This window comes from Tenrec ecaudatus, chromosome 17, assembly GCF_050624435.1.
Source record: "Tenrec ecaudatus isolate mTenEca1 chromosome 17, mTenEca1.hap1, whole genome shotgun sequence".
Lineage (NCBI taxonomy): Eukaryota > Metazoa > Chordata > Mammalia > Afrosoricida > Tenrecidae > Tenrec > Tenrec ecaudatus.
In genome coordinates this window covers 8,725,591-8,745,526 of record NC_134546.1, presented here as the reverse complement: position 1 = coordinate 8,745,526, position 19,936 = coordinate 8,725,591, and positions in this window count along the sequence as shown.

Genomic DNA, 19,936 nt, shown 5'->3' with positions numbered 1-19,936 from the left:
CGTTGCTTTTTTGAAGGAACCTATCGGCAAAATATTCAGCAATGAAGGAAATATCAAAAGAAGATGGAAGGATAAAAAAAACAAAAAAAAACAAAAAAGAAGATGGAAGGAATAAACTGAGTCACTGACCAAAAAAAGTGCTTGACGTTCAACCATTTCAAGGAATAGTATTTGATCAAATAGACCTTGGTTGGATGCAGAGACCACTAGAAAGGTGTTTACTTGAATTGATTCACTGTGCAAGAGCATTGGATGTTGTGAATCACAAAAAACCATGGCTGCATTGAGAAAATAGGAATGTCAGCGTCTTCGTTGTGCACATGTAGAACCTGTGCATAGACCAGGAGGCACTCGTTCAGATAAGTGCATACTGGCTGCTTTAACATCGGGCAAGAGGTGCATCAAAATTGTATCCCCTCACCATACTTATTCAATCGGTAAGCTGAATAAATAATCTGATAAGATGGACTATCTGAAGAAAAACCCCAAATCAGAATTGAAGGAAGGCTTATTAATCACCTGAAATATGCAGTTGACACAACTTTTCTTGCTGAAAGCAATGAGGACTTGAAGCTCTTGCTGATAGTCAAAAACTGCAGCCTTCACTTTGTTTGCATTTTTAAAAATCATTTTATTGGGGCTCATACAACTCTTATCACAATCCATAAATACATCCATGTGTCAAGCACATTTGTATATTTATTGCCCTCATCATTCTCAAAATATTTTCTTTCTACTTGAGCCCATGGTATCAGCTCATTTTTCCCTTCTGTCCCTGTCCTTCTTTCCTCCTGAACCCTTGATAATTTATAAATTATTATTATTTTGTCATGTATTATACTGTCTAATGTCTCTCTTCACCCACTTTTCTGTTGTCCATCCCCCAGGGAGGAGGTTATATGTAGATCCTTGTAATTGGTTCCCCCTTTCTACTCCACCTTCTCTCTACCCTCCCGGTATCACCACTCTCACCACTGGTCCTGAGAGGTTCATCTGTCCTGGATTACCTATGTTTTCAGTTCCTATCTGTACCAGTGTACATCCTCTGGTCTAGGTGGATTTGTAAGGCAGAATTAGGATCATGATAGTGACGGGGAGACAGCACTAAAGAACTAGAGGAAAGTTGTATGTTTCATCCTTGCTACACTGCACCCTGACTGACTCGCCTCCTCCCCACAACCGTGTGTAAGGGGATGGGCAGTTGCCTACAGATGAGCTTTGGGTCCCCAATCTGCACTCCCCCTCATTCACAATGATATGATTTTTTTGTTCTTTGATACTTGATACCTGGTCCCTTTGACACCTCATGATCACACAGGTTGGTGTGCTTCTTCCATGTGGGCTCTGTTGCTTCTCAGCTAGATGGCCAGTTGTTTATCTTCAAACCTTTAAGACCCTGGATGCTATATCTTTTGATAGCTGGGCACCATCAGCTTTGTTCAATGATCATGTCAGCAAAGTGAGCATCATGGAATGCCAGTGTAATAGAACAAAGTGTTCTTGAATTGAAGGAGTACTTGAGTGGATGTTCAATGTCCATCTGCTACTTTAATACTAAACCTATAAATACATGCACATAGATCTATTTCTCCATCCTCATATATAAATATATTTACATATACACATGCCTGCATTTAGACCTCTATAAATACCCTTTGCCTCCCAGTTCTTTCTTCTATTTCCTTTTATTTTCCTCTTGTCCCACTATCATGCTCAGCCTTCATTTGGGATTCATTTATTCCTCTTGGTTACATTGCCCTCGATCAAGCCCTACCAGGCCTCTTACATCCTCCTCATCACTGATTTTGGATCAGTTGTTGTTCCCTTGTCCCTGGGTTTATTAACACCACTTCCTTTCCCACACCTCCCCCTCTCCCATTGTCCCCCCAGAACTGTCGGTCCTGTTGTTTTTCTCCTCCAGATTGTTTATCCAGCCTATCTTATCTAGATAGACCTGTAGAGATAATAATGTGCACAAAAACAAGACAGAGCGAAACAAAGCAACAAAACAACAACAATAAACCAATGACAAAAAAAGAAAAGCCTGTAAATATTCCAAGGTCTGTTTGTAGACCTTTAGGTGTATTTTCCAGTTGAGTTTGATGGGGTGCCATGCCTTGACCCCAAAGTCTATTTTTGGTACTCCCTCAGGACTTCCTTCCTCTGTTTCCCTTGCTGGTCTGCTGCACGCCCTTAGTGTTTTGCCTTGATGTGGTGGGGTCAGATGGGGCACAGTTCTCACCCTGTGTTTCCAGTGTTGTCCCCTGTAGCACTATGGGTCAGTGAGGAATGCCGTGTCTCATAGTAGGGCTGGCCATATGGTCCTCTCTGCATTGGCTGCTCTGAGCAGGGATATCATCCTCCAGGCTTGGTGGGCCAGGACGTGCTCTCTTCCTCCCGCTTCATTTGCTCCCGTGTGCTCTGATCAGACTTGTCTCTCTCCCTGAGCTGCGGCTTCAGTGCTGTCTCTGAAGTAAATTCCTCTTAGGGGAGGGGCGGCAGCCTTCACTTTGAATTGCAGATCAATGTAAAGAGAAGCAGAATTCTCACAACTGGACCAGTACACAACATCATGATAAACAGAGAAAAGACAGACATGATCGATGCTTTGATTTTGCTTGGATCCACAAGGCTCATGGAAGTAGCAGTCAAGAAATCAATGGACATATTGCATTGGCAGGTGTGCTGCACAGGTCTCTCTAAAGTGTCCAAGCACAGGTATCATTTTGAGGGCTACATGTACCTGGTCCAAGTTATATTATTTTGAATCGCCTCAGATGCATGTGGAAACCGGGCAACCAGTAAGAAAGATTATGAAGAGTAGATGCACTTGAGTTGCATTGATGGAGAATATTGGAAGTGTCTCGGAGAAAGAAAAATAAAATCTTTCTTGGAAGAAGCACAGCCAGAATGCTCCTGACAAGCAGGATGGTGAAATGCCATCTCACGGACTCTGGGCATGTTGTCAGGAGAGACCAGTTCCCAGAAAGGGCATCGGGTTTGGTAGAGAGTGGTCAGTGTTAAAGAAGAAAGTCCTCTGGGAGACTTGCTGACACAGTGGCTGCAACAGTGGGCTCTGACACAACAATTCTGCAGATGGCGCAGGCTTGGTCAGGGTTTCCTTCTGTTGTACAGAGAGGTCACTGTGAGTTGGAATGGACTCAACAGCACCTGACAACCACTCCCTATCAATCTTAAACAATGGCTAAGAAAGCTCTCAGGGTCAACTTGACTCCCAGCAAGGTTCAAATAGTAATTAACATTCCACACTCTTGCTGAACCCTCAGAAAGTGTCGAAGCACACAATAGTCGATGTGGAACAAGACTGATAGACTTAAGTATGGCTGACGCAAATATAAATGTCTGCTCTCTTGCTCACGAGTCTTAATCACACCTTACACTCCTTTCCGACATCCTTTTATCTGCACACACATCAATGTCACTGTAAAGTAAGGCATAGTTTTGCCTAAATAAATGTACTAAAAAAGGAAATTTCCCATTAGTATAATTCATGACAAACTATATCACTTGTCAAGAGAAGGTAGGTAGCTCTCCACCCGCATCTGCATCACACTCTTCACACCCGCCAGTGTTTGTCCACAGAACAATAAATGCAATGAAAACAAACCAATGTGAGTAAACACGGACTCTTTTGCACCCGTCCCCCAGCTGTAACGTGGGAGTTGGCAAGTGTTAGGCTTCCCACTCATCGGCATGGGCACGAATATGGATCTCTTCCTGTGCTTGGCCAGGCGTTCCCCATGTACTGGCAGAGGAGGGTCAGCCATTGGAACGTGACGTCTGGTGCTGAAGCAGCGCAATTGCTCCTCTGTCACCTGCTGGCACCTGGTTTTTCACCTAGGCCTTCATGCAGCTTAAACACCCTCAGCTCTTGAACTAAACATGCGGAGAGGGCTGAACATCAACTCATTTCTTCGGTCACAGTGACTTTGTGTGCGAGTCTTTGTCTGCCTTCCATCTTTGTAAAGCAGATCAGGGAAACGGAGGCAGGCCCTCGAGAGCTGTGAGCTGCAAACGCGGATTCAAGCTCGGCAGTGGTTTTCAGGATGGCGCGGGGACATTTTGTTCCCTGTGCACACGGTCACTTTGTGTGGAAGCCAATTTGTGAGCACCTAACAGCAATAGAGACCTTGACCAGTTGGAAGGGAGAGTTTCAGATATAATAGAAGGAATGAAAATAATTCAAAGGAGGAAAATTGGTCTAATTCTCCCTTTGTCAGATTCTCGGTCTACAGTGTTGAAACTTTCCGGGTGCCCCCAAATGCCTCCAACCTTCTCTGAAGAGTGTAAGGGGGGACTCACATGGCAACAACAAAAACGCACAAGGAAGGGTTGGCTCTTTCCCTGCCGAGGGGAGGGGCACTATGTGCGACCTTCCTGCCGCTGAAGCCTCAGAAACTAGGAAGCTCTTTCATCCCTAAGGGTGGATGTTACAGGTGGGTCCCTGGGGACTCCTAACCAGACTGCCCCAGCCCCTGACACACATCCTTCCTCAGGCCTGGCCCCACCCAGAGCCACGGGAGACTGTGGCCATTTCCTCCTTCTTCACAAAGACTCTCTGTATCAGGAACCAACATCCCTGGGCAGGAGACTCAAAGCCTCACATGTACCAGGGACTGTTGGCACTAAGACGAGTCTTCCTGCCAGAACCAGGTCCTCCCGAAGGGGAGAAGGGCAGCAGACTGGATGGAATAGGGCGAGGCAAACAAGGTGCCTCTGTGCAAACGATCAGAAGACACTTAACTCTCGCCTGCCGACCCTGCACGTGCATGGCCCCAAGAATGGATACCTCATGGGTCTCTCCGGCCCTGGGCAGCAGAGCCGAGAGGAACCCCTCAATAGGTGGCTTTGGGACAGCTGAATATCCATGAGGAAAAAGTAAAATTGTATTTCTATCTTGTTGTACTTACACCATATATAAAAGTATATTTAAAGTGGATCGAGGCTAAGGACCCCAAACAAAGCAAACACAGAAACAACAGTTGCCATTGAGTTGACCGCAGTCCTGGGGACCCCAGGAGCGTCTGACTAGAGTGGCGCTCCGGAGGGGCCAGTGGCTGCTCTTCTAGCATTAGAGCCCCATACTTTTCTTCCCACGCCCCTTGGGCAGCAGCTGAGTGCCCACCACCTGCACCACCTAGGCCCTCCAGAAAACATGAAGCGATTTAGAAACCATAGCCGAGTAACTTCATACTATGAGGTAAAGAAAGTAATTTCTTTAAGAGATTCAAAAAGATTTCTTTAAAAGACACAGAAATGTTGAGTCTAATATGGCCCGCTAAGAACAGATTCTGCGTCATGGTTCAGCTTGAGAGGTTAGGAAAGGATCTAATAGCTTCTTTGGCTAGTTCACTAACCCCTGGCTCATGCAGGGGCCCACACTAAATAAGCTGAAGTACATGAAGGCCATGCCTTGGCACACTGTAGAAAAAGGTGCCCAAAGGCTTTGGGAAACTGTCGTGGGAGTTGGATTTATCAGGTTAGACCCACTGTCCCACGCATGGAAAATTACAGACATGCACCTTCCACCACGAGAGTGAAGAACAAATTTGTGAAGGGAGTCCCAGCAGACTGCTGCAATGGTTATTTTATGCCAGTCAGATGGTGGCAATCTCCCTAACTGAATCAATACAGCTAACTTCAGTGGGGGCTCAGTGGGCCCATGACGGTAGGAGCCAAGTAGCAGGGCTTTATTATCAAACACAAGGCGGTGTGGCTTCCTCAATGGACAGCAGAGTCAAAACAAGAACAGTCTGACTTCTAAGAGCTTATGGCATTAGTTACTGGGGTATGTTGTCCCTAGGAGTGAAAAAGATGGGAAATCTACAAACTCTGCACTTGATCTGTACAAGTGGATGAATTCTAGGTCAAGTGGATGACACTCTAAATTGAATCGCCAGGATAGAGAACCTCTCGATTTATTTCCAAACTTAAGCCAATTTGTTGACCTACCTATTCATTCAAGGGTATTGCCTTGAATGAATGGGGAGGTCAGGTCCCTTTGAGGAAAACCCTCCCCACTAGGCTGCTATAAAAATGGCATGTCGGAAGCACATGGTCATCTGACTCCTGACAAGTGGGACTAGGATAAGATCGACAGTTCAAGACTGATTCCTATGAGCCAGAGGTCAGATGTTCCTCAACCCCCCAACCTGTTCACCAAGTCTGAAACCAGCTGTCTTTCCCTGTTCACCAAGTCTGATACCAGCTGTCTTTCCCATAGAACTCCCTATTTCTCTGCTGCCGGTCCAGTAACTCATGGCAATGGCCACACAGACATCTCAGGAGATCCACAACATTGCTGTGGTGGAGAGGTCAGGTGACTAATGGCGTCTTAGCTCAGCTCCACCTCAGATTGGGTCCAGTGGGTCCCCAAACCCATCCTGATTTCTGTAGTTCCAGAATCTATACGGAGAATATGCTTACTTAGCAATGGGCAGAACCATCGCATTGGATCCCTGTGGAATAAGGGCTATTATGGTAGGAAAAGCCACGTGGAAGCCATAACACCGTTTCACCTAGGAAAATAGTAAGCCACAAGCAATACCAAACTCCTGGAGGCGGTGCAGAGACCAGGGCCACCAGGAAGACTTTGAAGGATGTAGAGGGGGCGCTCTCCCTAAGCCCCCTTTTGAACTTCCCATTCGGTCTGTGTCATTCTTGGAGAAGGATAGTGGATTAATATATACTTAACCAGGTGACGATCCCAATTGCAGCTGCTGTACCAGATGTGTTAGCAAATTAACACATCTCTGACTTTCTATCCGGCCAATGCCTTTTCTTAATTCTAGTTTTGAAGGGTCACCAGAGCAGTTGCCTTTAGCTGGTAAGGTGAGCAACACATCTGCATTGTCCTGCCTATTGTAATTCGAACTCTCCAGTACTATCTAATAATTTAATCCACAGGGATCTTAATTACCTTTCTCTTCCACAAGGTGTCATGCTGGTTCATTAGACTGATGCCATGATGCTGATTGGACCTAGTAAGGAGACAGTATCAAAGATGCTACACTGATTGGTAAGGCATTTGTGCGCTAGAGGGTGGGCACTAACTTGATGGAACCATACACTCTTTCTACCATAGTGAAATTTCTAGGGGTTCAGTGGCATGGAGTATGCTGTGAAATACGTTGTGCTGTTTCTGCAACAGCCAGGATTCAGGAACAAAGAGGTGTACAGAGGAGTGTCATGGCTGACTATTACCCACAGTGACCCACTCATAAACTGCTTCTTGTCCTTCTGACCCTGTACTCTGTGGGTCGGGGGTCTCAGTTCCAAAGGAAGGACAATCCCCACCTAGAGACTCAGCAATGCCACCTGACCACTTTGGGTCCCTCATGCCTCTGGTTAACAGGCAAAGAAGGGAGCTACTATACTGACTGATGTGATTGACTGTGATTACCACGGGAAAATCAGATTGATATTACATCATGGAGGTAAAGAAGGGTATGTCTGGAATCCAAGGGAGTCTTAGCAGTACCATGCCCTGGAATTAAAGTCAAGGGGAAACTTCAGCAACCCAATTCTGACATGACTACAAGTGGCCGACACACTCCAGGAACGAAGATTTAGGTCCCTCACAAGCCAAAGAACCACACCAGATGAAGTGCTTGCTGAGGACAGGTTGTTGTTGTTGTTGTTGTTGCTGTTTGGGGGCTGTAGAGTTGGTTCCAACTCATAGCCACCCTATGTACAACAGAATCAACCACTGCCCTGCCCCATCCTCACAATCGTTCAGATGTGTGAGCCCACTGTTGCAGCCACTGTGTCCGTCCATCTCAGCAAGGGCCTTCCTCTTTGTCGCTGCCCCTCCACTTTACCAAGCATGATGCCCTTCTCCAGGGACTGGTCTCTCCTGACAACATGTCCAAAATACTCTAGACAAAGTCTCTCCATTCTTGCCTGCAAGGAGCTGTCTGCCTGGACTTCTTCTAAGACTGACCTGTTTGTTCTTTTGGCAGTCCATGGTACTTTCAATATTCTTTGCTAGCAACATAATTCAAATGCATCAATTTTTCTTCATTCTTCCTATTTCAGTGTCCAACCTTCACTTGTATGAGGGGCAATTGAAAATGCCATGGCTTGGATCAGGGGCCCTTAGTCCTCGAGTCACATCCTTGCTCTTCAGCCTTTCAAAGAGGGCTTGTGCTGCAGATTTACTTAATATAATGTGTCAATTACCCCCCCCCCCCTCTCTCTCTCTCTCTCTCTCTCTCTCTCGGCAGCTGGTCCCATGAGCATTGATTGTGGATGCAAGCAAGATGAAATCCTTAACAACTTCCTTCTTTTCCCCATCTATCATGATGTTACTTATTGGTCCAAGTGTGAGAATTTTAGTTTTCTGTACATTGAGTTGTAATCTATACTGAAGGCCGCAATTGGATCTTCAGCAGCAAGTGTTTCACGTCCTCCTTATCTTTAACAAGCAAGGTTGCGTCATCTGCATATCTCAGGCCGTCCTTCACTCCTGATGCCACATTCTTCTCCACGTAATCCAGCTTCCCTGATGATTTGTTCAGTGAGCTGTTTGACAGCCAATGTTTGACAGTGTTTGTTTTGTTGCATTTTTGGAATTTTTACAGAGCTTTTCTTAAACTTCTATAAATATAAATACCCTGCTCATGACTGGAAAAGATCACGTATGTCTTTAAATTTACTTCTGAATCTTGGAGAAACTCAGTTCATCGAGTGAAAATGCTACAATCTATTATTACACACAACCAACAAAAAGACACATGCTTGTGTTTGCATTTCGTCGGCAGTGCTTTCAGCTCCTTCGGTTTCTCGTTTCATGTCTAGTCTTCAGCAATATTCTCTCAGGCCCTCATTGAGACATCATGTACTTCCCTGGGTGTATCAAAAAGACCTGGCCTAAATATGCTTCCAGAACTGCTCGTCATTGAGAAGAGGAGGTGAAGAAATGTGGAACTGAACATTAGACAATCAATCAACTGCCCTGGACAACAATCTGCTTTGCTGCGTCCTACAAGAGTAAGTGAGCATGCTGCACATGGTCTCAAAGTGGCGTTTATCCATTATGTTCTAAACATTTTTGTTGACGTCTTCACAACACCCCGACATACTGGCAGCGTTGTCATGGGACTGGCTCCCGCACTTGGAAAAATCCGTTTTTCAAACTTCACATACGTAGGAAAGTACTTGACTTGCCATTTCTTCACTGGCATGCCTTTATAAACTAGTAAATGTGATAAATTGCTCCATAGGGTTTCCATCTGCTGGAGACACGTAAGTTAAAATAATACTTCACTGATCTGTATGAGAAAAAGCACAAGTGGGATCCACAGAAAAACAGAAATATCAAGTTCCATTTATTTCGCTGAACATAGTCGATCCAACTTGGTCACTTATTAAGTTTATTACTTTTTCATATGTTGTTTTAGATATATATGATGGGTTGCCCGCTCCTGTGTCACCACATTTGGGGCTGTGACCTTCCAAAGGTTGATCAACTTGAACAGCAAGTTCAAGTAAACCCTGAAAGTTTCCAATTTGTGGGGACCCAAAGAGTTTGTTTCTTCCTCAAAAAGATAGCCCATGTTCAGGGATTGTTATAATGAACAACATGACGTTAAATGGGTTTCCAACACTGACATTCCTCGGTAATTTGTGTTTCCAGGTTGAGCCAAAGCGATGTCTCTGATTTAAATATGGCAACACAGAGTCTCTTTGAATTGAACCATGTTCAAGTGTATCGGTCATATTTGAGCTGTACCTATTGCTACATCCCGCTACAGCAAATCAATAATTAAATGACTTAGGATTGGATAGTTTACAAACAAAACAATATACAAAGTTGATTGATAAATAATACAGTATCCTATCCCTCTTATAATTTTCACTATTAACTTTATACCTGAGATAGTTAGTTTATTGTGCCAGCCTGGCTGATAAACACAAGTGGGATTAATTGAAGGGCAGAGAGATAAATGGCTCGGTGAGCCTTGCCTTTCTTGTCTCTCGCTCTTTGATCATCGGACTAGTGTACGTCTGCCTTGCTTGTTCTGTGCCTCACTACCTGTGGGACACCTAGCCTGTGTACTGTGCCACTATAAGTTGAGGTTCGTTTAAGACCACGCAATTGGAATTTACATCTCTGGAGCTGGGGACTGACAGTTGGTGACCTGACTGACGGTTGGTGACCTGCCTTGCTGTTTGCTGCCTGTGCTGTGATAGCCTACCTTTCTCTCTCTTCAGAGGACTACCTGGCGGCTCTTAAGACTTGAAGGACTGCTAGTGTCTCACAACTCTCTCATGGGAGTGAGTTGCACTGAGCCATTTGTACTTCTTTATAATTTAACTGTTCATTTCTTGTATTATATATCTATCTATCTTAATATAATTTAACAGCTCATTTCTTGTGTTATATATCTAACTATCTTTATAAATATATATAATTATCAGCAATCTGATTTTATCTCTCTAAGGAACCCTAATACAATACCCTAGAAATATATTATTGCTACAGAATCTTGTTCATTTACTAATAAGAAAATTTTGACACTAATTTTCAAATGGGGGGGAACCAATCACATGGTCAATATAATAACCCCCCCAAAAAAGGGGGGAGAACAACAGAAACATGGGTGAAGGGAGACAGTGGTCAATGTGAGATGCAAAGATAATAATTTATAATTTATCGAGGGTCCATGAGGGTGGGAAGGTGGGGGGGGGGCAAGGGAAGAAAGAGGAGTTGATACCAAGGGCTCAAACAGAAAGAAAATGTTTAGAAAACGATGATGGTAACATATGTACAAATGTGCTTGATACAAATGAGTATGGATTGCCATAACAGCTGTAAGAGCCCCCAATAAGGGGGGTGGGAAAAAGGGGGAACCCATCACAAGGTTGCCTACATAGACCCCACCCACCCCAAAGAAGATAAACAACAGAAATGTGGGTGAAAGAAGACAACAGACCGTGTAAGATATGAAATTATAATAACAATCTATAATTGATCAAGGATTCACAAGGGTGGGAGAGTGAGGGAGGGAGGGGAAAAAAGAGGAGTTGATTCCAAGGCCTCAAGCAGAAAATGTTTTGGAAATGATGATGGCAACATATGTACAAATATGCTCAATCTGATTCATGTATGGAATGTTGTAAGAGTTATAAGAGCCCCCAATAAAATGATTTTTTTAAAAGAGCTCCCAAAGGGTCTATTATGGGGCTGACAATAACTTTCCTTGGGTGGCATCATTCTGTCATTGGCAGCAGGAGCCCCCTGGCAGGGTCTGTACGTCTGTAAGTTTTGGAGCCTGCAGAGACGACCATTTCAGATTCTAACATAGTTTCATTTTCTCCAGCACTATTAATTTTTCTACTATGGCAAGGGATGGGTGAGAAATGTAAGCAAATTATGTTGTGGTGACATATACCTTTCTACTAGACATTTCAGCACTGGCAGTATGGTACAACGGTTTGCACCCAGGAGGCTGGAGCTCCATCAGAAGAGACTTTATGTTTTAAAAGGGGGCTGGTCATAGAACCATCTTTAGGAACTCACAAATTCTTTTCTTTCTATCTTCTGGGAAGTTTCATCTTTGTAGTCCACTTAGTTGCTGCCATTTCATTCTTACTCGGGAGGGGGAGGGGGGGTGAATGTCACTTTCAAAATTTGGCTCTACTGTAGCAAATAAAGTAGAATAATTGAAAATACATAAAATTTATAAAAACAAGTAAAATGTCTCAGATAAAATTTGCATTCACATTGGGATGTGTGTTAGATAGGGTTCTCTAGAGAAACAAAACCAGAACGCTAATAATTATATATATATTTATACAGATAGATAGCTACATAACATAGACAGTTAATTAAAGTATAAAGCAGTACAAATGGCTCAGTGCAATTCACTCCCATGAGACAGCTGTGAGACACTGGCAGTCCTTCAAGTCTTGAGGGCTGCCAGGTAGTCCTCTGTAGAGCACTTCAGGCTATCCGGCCACAGGCAGCAAACAGCAGGTCAGGTCACCAACAGTCAGCCAGATGACAGGGTCTCAAAGTCCCCAGTTCAAGAGATGTAAATTCCAATGGTGTGGCAAAGCAGGTCTTAAAAGAACCTCAAATTACAGCGACACCATCCATGGGTGAGGTGTCCCACAGGTAGTGTAGCTTGCAAATTGAGGCACAGAACAAGCACGGCACACTGGTCTGATGATCGAAGAGCAAGAGACAAGAAAGGCGATGCGCGCCGAGCCATTTATCTCTCCGTTCTTCAATTATTCGCACATGTGTTTATCAGCCAGGTTGGCACAATAAACTAACTGCCTCGGGATGTTAGCATCAAAGAGCACCCACTATTTGAAAATGAATAGGCTAAAATGGATTTGGAACATGTCATGTTGTTCTGAGATGGTCAAAAGAAATAATGCTTACAAGGCAGACAGGAGTAATTTCATCATCCATTGTATGGTGAAATAATACTCTAAAACTTGCACCCCTGTAGTAGAAAATTATAGAGAAAAAAAACAACCCTCTCACTCTTTCCAGCCTCTGATGCTGCATCTTTATAGCTCAGTGGACTGCAGCTGATAAACACCCGGGACACGGACCATCACAAAGACCACACAAGTACACGGGGTGCTCAATCAGAACCAGCATTTTGGTTCCAAGTAGGCAGGACCAATTCGGTCGTGAGTCACACGACAATAGTGACGCTGGAGTGTTCTTATGCGGTCAAAGAGAGAAAACGGAATGTGAGGCGATGGTCAATTAGATGAGACCGAAACAAAAAGAGAAACATAATTGGTATCGTATACAAAATTTACATACTGGCATCGGTTTCACGTAAGCCCTGCTAGTGGTGCTTATTTTTCCATGTGTCTTACTGCTTGGCATCAATTGACCTTGGCTTTGGACAACTGGTCCCTCTGTGCTGAAGTAGCATGGTGACATGATGGGCTGCTAACTACGAGGTGAGCAGTTTGAACCAACCCGCCACTCGATGGGAGGAAGCTGAGGCTCTCTGCTGCCATAATGAGCGACATCCTCAGAGACCCACAGGGGCAGCTCTGGGTCCTGGAGGGTTGCGATGAGTCAGAATGGATTCACTGGCAGTGAGCTATCTATGTTCTGTGGGTGCCCTAAGCACACGTTTATCTTGCTCATTGGGTCATCTGTCCATGTGCACAGGAGTAGGAGGGTGACAGTCATGAGACTTACCACCTGCATGTTACAAACGAGGTGTCCTGGGGGCGTGGAGGGTATGCGTTGGGCTGCTAATCGCAAGGTCGGCAGTTTGAAACCACCAGCCGCTCTGAGGAAGAAAGATGAGGTTTCTACTCCCATAAAGAGCTGAAGGCTTGGAAACCCAGAGGGGCAGTCCTACCCGGTCCTGTGGAATCAATAGGTATCAGAACCAACCCAATGGCACTGCTTTTGGTTTGGAGTCTGGTGATGTTACAAACAAAAAATCCTCGTAGCCTATCGGTGACCATGCTTGGGCTCTCTGAAAGAATGGCAGTTCGAACCGACCTCCCGTAAAGAGGACGGTCCAGGAAAAACCCTCTGTGACAGCCGGGCCTTACTATGAGTCAAAACCAACTGCACAGCACCTGGCCATCACCACAAAATGTAACATACAAAATGCTGAGATCCAGAGCAGCTGAGTGCTCAGCCCAAGGTCACACAGTGAGTCAGAGAAGTCGGAGGAGATCCCTGAGCCTCTGCACTGAAGATGAAGATACAATATATCTTCCAGGCTGAGGTAGCCCACACCCGCCATGGGGGTACAGGGAGTGCAATCTGCTTGGCTCCCTTCATATCACCCGAATTGACACAGCCCAGGGGTGACAGCCACCGTTTGTCACAAGGCAAAAATATCCCCGGGAGCTGGGACTGGGAGGTACGTGCTGTGCTGGCAGTCTGCTGGTCCTTAAGCGCTACCCAGGCACTGGGATTGCCCTTGTGTTGACCTTGTCAACAGAGAGCTGCCAGATCTCTCCCTTACTGTAATTGGGTTAGTCTTGTGGGTTTGCCTCCCTCCCCGTTGTCAAAGGAGATTATACAGAAATGTCCCACTGCATTGACCAGGTGCAGGCTGCAGCTGAGCCAGGAGGAAATTTCCAAACGCATTCATTAACTGCCCTCAGTACCGGGCCTCTGCCGGCTGCGGCACAGCTCTCTGCCCCTGCATTCACTGAGCAGCTTCCAGAGCTGCAGCAGCCCTGCGCCCCAGCCTTGGCTCTGGGAGGTGGACCTGGCACTGCGATGGTGACTCTGGCCGGCCAGGGAGGCTCTGCAGGACCGCAGGCCCGTGACTGATGGTCTACCTTAACAATGACACTGTGCTCCGGGACCTCCCAGTGCTTCCTATGCCTGCCGAGGGGGCCAGGCCGGACCCACACAGCGTGGGATGGCTTTCCTAGGGAATGTGAGGATTGGAAGGCACCCTAGACTCCTGAGTCAGAGGGTGGAACCAGTGCAGACACCCAGGGTTCTGCTTTCAGAAGGGCCCGGGACTCAGCAGCTAATGCTCGGCAGTCACCATCTGAATCTGCGGCTTATATGTGAAGCCTCTGCGTGAGATGCTACCTCCCGCCACCTGCCACCTTCTCGAGACGGGTTCTCCCCACAGTCCTAGCTCTCCCCACTGCCCCTCTGCCCCTTTCCTTTGCCCAATGAACACAGCCACCACCCACCCTGGGCAGGGGCTGAGCCAAGCACGAGGAAGGGACAGGGTGCATGGACTCCAAGCACCGAGTTGGAGGTCGGGTGCTGAGCAGATCGCCGTCCGTGGTTATCCCTGTGCCAGGGCAGTATGGCACTGAATAGCGAGTTTTTAAAATGCCATGATCGAGAGCAAGCGTGAGAACACAGAAGAAAGGCAGGTGTTTTTTCTTGCTTTATGATCAAGTGGCTCTGCATTTTCATTTTTTGTTGGGCCCTCAAATGAGGTTGTCAGCCCTCCCTCAGTCCAGCATGCTCCATCGCCTCAGACCTCACAGCTTCACCTATAACATTGGAGCTCTCTGGCTGAGCACAGTGGTCAGGGCACGTAGGAAGTTCTGCAGGTGTTCTGCATTCACATCAGAGGCTGTCTGTAGAGCAAGCAGTAAATGCAAGTGATCCAGCCCCGCCCCAGAGAGTCTACCTGGTAGGTCTAGAGTGTGGCTGAGATTTTAGATTTCTAACATGCTCCTGGGTGATGCCCAGTCTGCAAGTCTGTGGTCCACTCTTTAAGGGGCACTGATAACACCCTCATTTCACAGATGAGGCAATACAGGCCCTTCCTAATGCCACACACTCATGAAGGATCGGTACCATGGAACCAAGATCCCACCCTCCAAGAATGCCCCTCACAGAGTGCGAGGAAAGATGGAGCGACTTCAGACCATGGCCGTTTTCCAACTGGGGATGCTGTCATTTATACTCTGAGTGTTCATGATAGCTGGTTGGGCAAATATTCCAATCATTGAATGACACGCTCCTCATTTCTTCCTCTGACCTGTTGGCAAGGGAAGTAGTACCCGGAAGCAGAAAGATGGAGCTTCCCTTTGTTCTGAGTCTCAGTTTCCTTAAACCGCGCAGTATTGGTTCAACGCTTCCAGGACTTTTAGGCGTGTTATCTCATTTAGTCCTTTCCATAAACCTTTGGGACAGGTACTACTGCTGTCTCCATTTTACAGATGAGGTGAGAGACTCCGAATTTAATGTGACTAAAGCCACACAGCCAATGTACAGAGGCAGTCCATGAACACAGATGTCTGGCTCCATAGCACACGTTTCTTCTACTCCTCTGCTCTTAGGAAAGGACATCATGGGAAGCCAACAACAACATTTTGAGTGTCTTGCTGAGACTCTGCCAAACCTCTCCCTTATTTATGGTCTAGCTCAGTGGTTCTCAACCTGTGGGTTGCAACCCTTTTGGGGGTTGAATGATCCTTTCACAGGGGTCACCCGATTCATAACAGTAGCAAAATTACAGTTATGAAGTAGCAACAAAAATAATTTTATGGTTTGGGGGTCACCACAACATGAGGAACTGTATTAAAGGGTCACGGCATTAGGAAGGTTGAGAACCACTGGTCTGGGCCAATCCGCAGCTCCCATTGAAGATTCCCCTCATGCCTACTGCTCCACTCCCCTACCCTCCATGGGCAGCCCTCTGGGCCTGATCCAATCCACTTGGCCCTCAGCTACTACATCCCACGTGTTCAGTGCCATCTTTAGAATAAGCAAGACCAATCCATAGCATTGACCTTGTGCCTGAGTGGGGTCTGGTCTGTCCCTTCTCTAATCATGCTTTTCCAAGTAAGGGATCTACTTCTTCTGGACTGTTTTATGTATCTGGGACCTTGACATTCCCTGCACAAATGGCCTAGAGCCATTCCCAGGGCTTGATTGGTATCTCCCCCTGGATCCATTCTCCCAAGAAACTGCGCTCACGGGTAGCACCACCAGCCTGCATGCGTACCCTTGAGACAAAGAGTGGCCAAAGAGTAGGGGTGACATAGAAAATCCTGAATATTCCATTTTTAAAATGCTAAAAATATTTGAAAATTTGGGCAATGTAACAGACGATAATTTGACATACAGAAATCATTGGATTTTTGTATATTAAGAATGACACTAAAAAGAAAATTTGGAAAACAATACCATTTATAGTAATTACCAGAAGATAACATTTCTGGGAATAAATCTTACCAGAGAGATAAAAGACATATAAAGAAACTATAAAATATTTCTACAAGAAACTAAAAGAGCTCACAGTAATGGAAGAATGTCCATGCTCAAGAACAGGAAAACAAAATACAGTAAAATGCTGCTATTACCAAAACCTCTATATGAATTCAGTGTAATTTCTACCTTAATGCCAGCACAATTCTTCAAAGAAATGGAAAAACTAATCAGTAACTTTACATGGAAAAGAAAGAAATCCAGGAAGCAAAATACTATTAAAAAACAAGTAAGAAACCATGCATATTTTAAAATCTACTTTATAACCAAGGTAATCAAAACAACTTGATATTGGTACATCAATAGATATGTATACCAATGGCTTAGAATTGAGAACCCAAAATTATAACCAAGTGCCTACAGACACCTAATCTTAAAAAGAACTAAAATACATTATGTGGGAAAGAGATCGTCTTTTCAATAAACGGTCCTGGAAAACTTGGATCTCTCAGATCTCCAGCTGCAAAAGAATGAAACAAGATCCATATTTCACACCATGTACAAAAACAAAATCAAGGAATATTGAAGGCCTGAATATAAACCCTAGACCTTCAATATAAACCATAAACACCAGCAATGGAAAAATAAGAACAAACTTAAGGGCCCAAATACAAGGCATAAATACACTACCAAACATAATAAAAAATAGCCACACTAAAAACGACAAAATGAAAGGCAAGGACATTGTAAAATATGACATTTGTGCATATCCAACAACCTCATCCAAAAAGTTAAAAGAGCTCTCTGCTCTTACCAGGCTCCTGAAGTCATGCCTGAGGAGGTTCCATAAATCATGTAGCCAGTCCTGACATAGCATCTTCTACTGGAATTCAGTAAATGGGGAGGGGGGTATAAATGAGATACATATCTAAAACAGATGAAAATCAAGTACCTTATGACCCAATGATTCCACCACTGGACAATACCCAGAAGAAATAAAAAGCAGGTCACAACCAAACAGCTGTGCTCCAACAGGACCGATGGTTCGAGGGGCCAGGGGGTAGGGCAGTGAGGGACACACAGGGGAGTAGGGATATAAAATCAACAGGAAGAAGGGTGGAGTAGCATCCTGGATCATGTTTGATCAATTGAAATGTATCTGAGAGCAATAACTGAGAGGTGAACTATAGGTAAATATAATAGTGGGGTAGGAGGAAAGAAAAAAGAACTAGAAAGTAATAATTATATATACAGGTATAAATATAGATATGTATGTATGTAAATATATAAAGCTATATAGCAAAGATGACTGTAGAACCCCACTCAAGGGGAATGAATAACAGGGGAATGGACAAAGGCATATTAGTCTATCTGTCTATCTATCTATGTACAATAAAGAAGCAGACAGACTTTGGGCCTCTACTTATATCTTACCTCAGTACAAGAACAGTGTGTTCTAATAATGTGGCAATGTATGATGCTCACCTTCCCGACATGATTGCTGAAGAGAGAATGGGTGCATAAGTAAATGTGGTGAAAAGAGCTGATGGTACCCGGCTATCAAAGACATTGAATCTGGGGTCTTAAAGGCTTATAGTTAAACAAGCAGCCATCTAGCAGGGAAGCAACAAAGCCCATGTGGAAGAAGCACATCAGCCTGTGTGATCACGAGGTATCAAAGGGATAAGGTATCAGAAATGCAAAAACAATCAAACTGATGTGAAGAAGCGTAGACAAAGTGGAGACCCAAAACCCACCTGTAAGATAACTGAACAATCCCTCACAGAAGGGCCATACAAAAGGGAAGATATAGCTAGGGTGCAGTCTAGCACTGATGAAACACATAACTATCATCCAGTTCTTTAATATTTCTTCCCCTTACTATTATGGTTGCAGTTTTACCTCATTAAGCTTGTTAGACCTGGGAAAATTCATTTGTATAATGAAGATTATTCAATGCATGAAATCCAAGGCAGACAAACCCATTAGAAATAGTAACAGGAGCAAAGATTCCCTGGGGGTATGGGAAGAGGTGGGGAGAGAGAGCCAACAGCAAAGATGACAGTGTAACTCCACTCAAGGGGAACAAATAACAGAACTGTAGGGGAACAGATACAGTGGATGGTGTAAGATATGGCAAAATAATATGAATAATAACTGTTATTTATAAGCATAAGAGTTCCTGGAGAGTAGGCAGGGAGGGAAGAGATAAAGGGGAATTGATAACAAAGAGTTCAATAAGAAAGCAAATGTTTTTAAAATGATGGTGGTAGTAATTATACAAGTATGCTTGATCTAAGGATTGCTATAATATTTACAAGAGATCCCAATAAAATGATTTAGAAAACAATTAAATGCATAAAACAACAAAGAACCCTATACTCAGTAAAAACGTATTTCCAAAATAAAGGGGAAGATAATAAATAAAAAAAGTTAAAAGAGAATCCACAAATTGTGGAAAAAACCATATTTAGCAATGATATATCAGATAAAGGGCTGATTTTTAAAATCTATTGAAAACTACAACACCTTAATAAAAAATATATAAATAACCCAATAAAAATGGGCATAAGACATGAATAGACAATGTACAAAGATGGCATCCAGGTGGCCAACAATCATATGTCTGTGTTCATTAGCAATAAGAAAAATATAAATTGAAACAATGAGATACCACCCACAAATGCACCAACACTCTTAGCAAAATAAAATAAAAAATCAAAACATTCTTGACACAATGGATGGATGTATGGATTGTGATGAGCTGTAAGAACCTCCAGTGAAATGATTTTTAAAAATTTCTCAACAGAAAATATTAAATGCTGAAGAGGATGTGGAGAAGTTGGAACACTCAGACATTGCTGGTGGGGTTGTGGAATTGTACAACCACTATAAAAATCAGTATGGTGCTTCCTTAAACAAGTTCAAATATAAATACTTTATGATCCTGTAATCTCTCTACAGCGTATTTGCCCTAAAGATATATTCACACATATGTTTATTGTACCAATTTCTATGATAGCAAAAAACTGGAAACAATAAAAAAATAAAAACTGATTTTAGAGGAAATAGATCAAGTTTGCTACATTCATACAGTGGAGGATTCTGCATCCTTAAAAAAAATTATGTCTCCCAAACACCTTAAGACATGGAAAAAATTAGAGAACATGATGCTTAGCAAAGTCAGTCAGTCTCATAAAGATAACTATTCTGTGACATCATTATTATAAAGGAAAATAAAGAATAAGAAAAGGGGTTTTAACACCAAAGGTGACTACC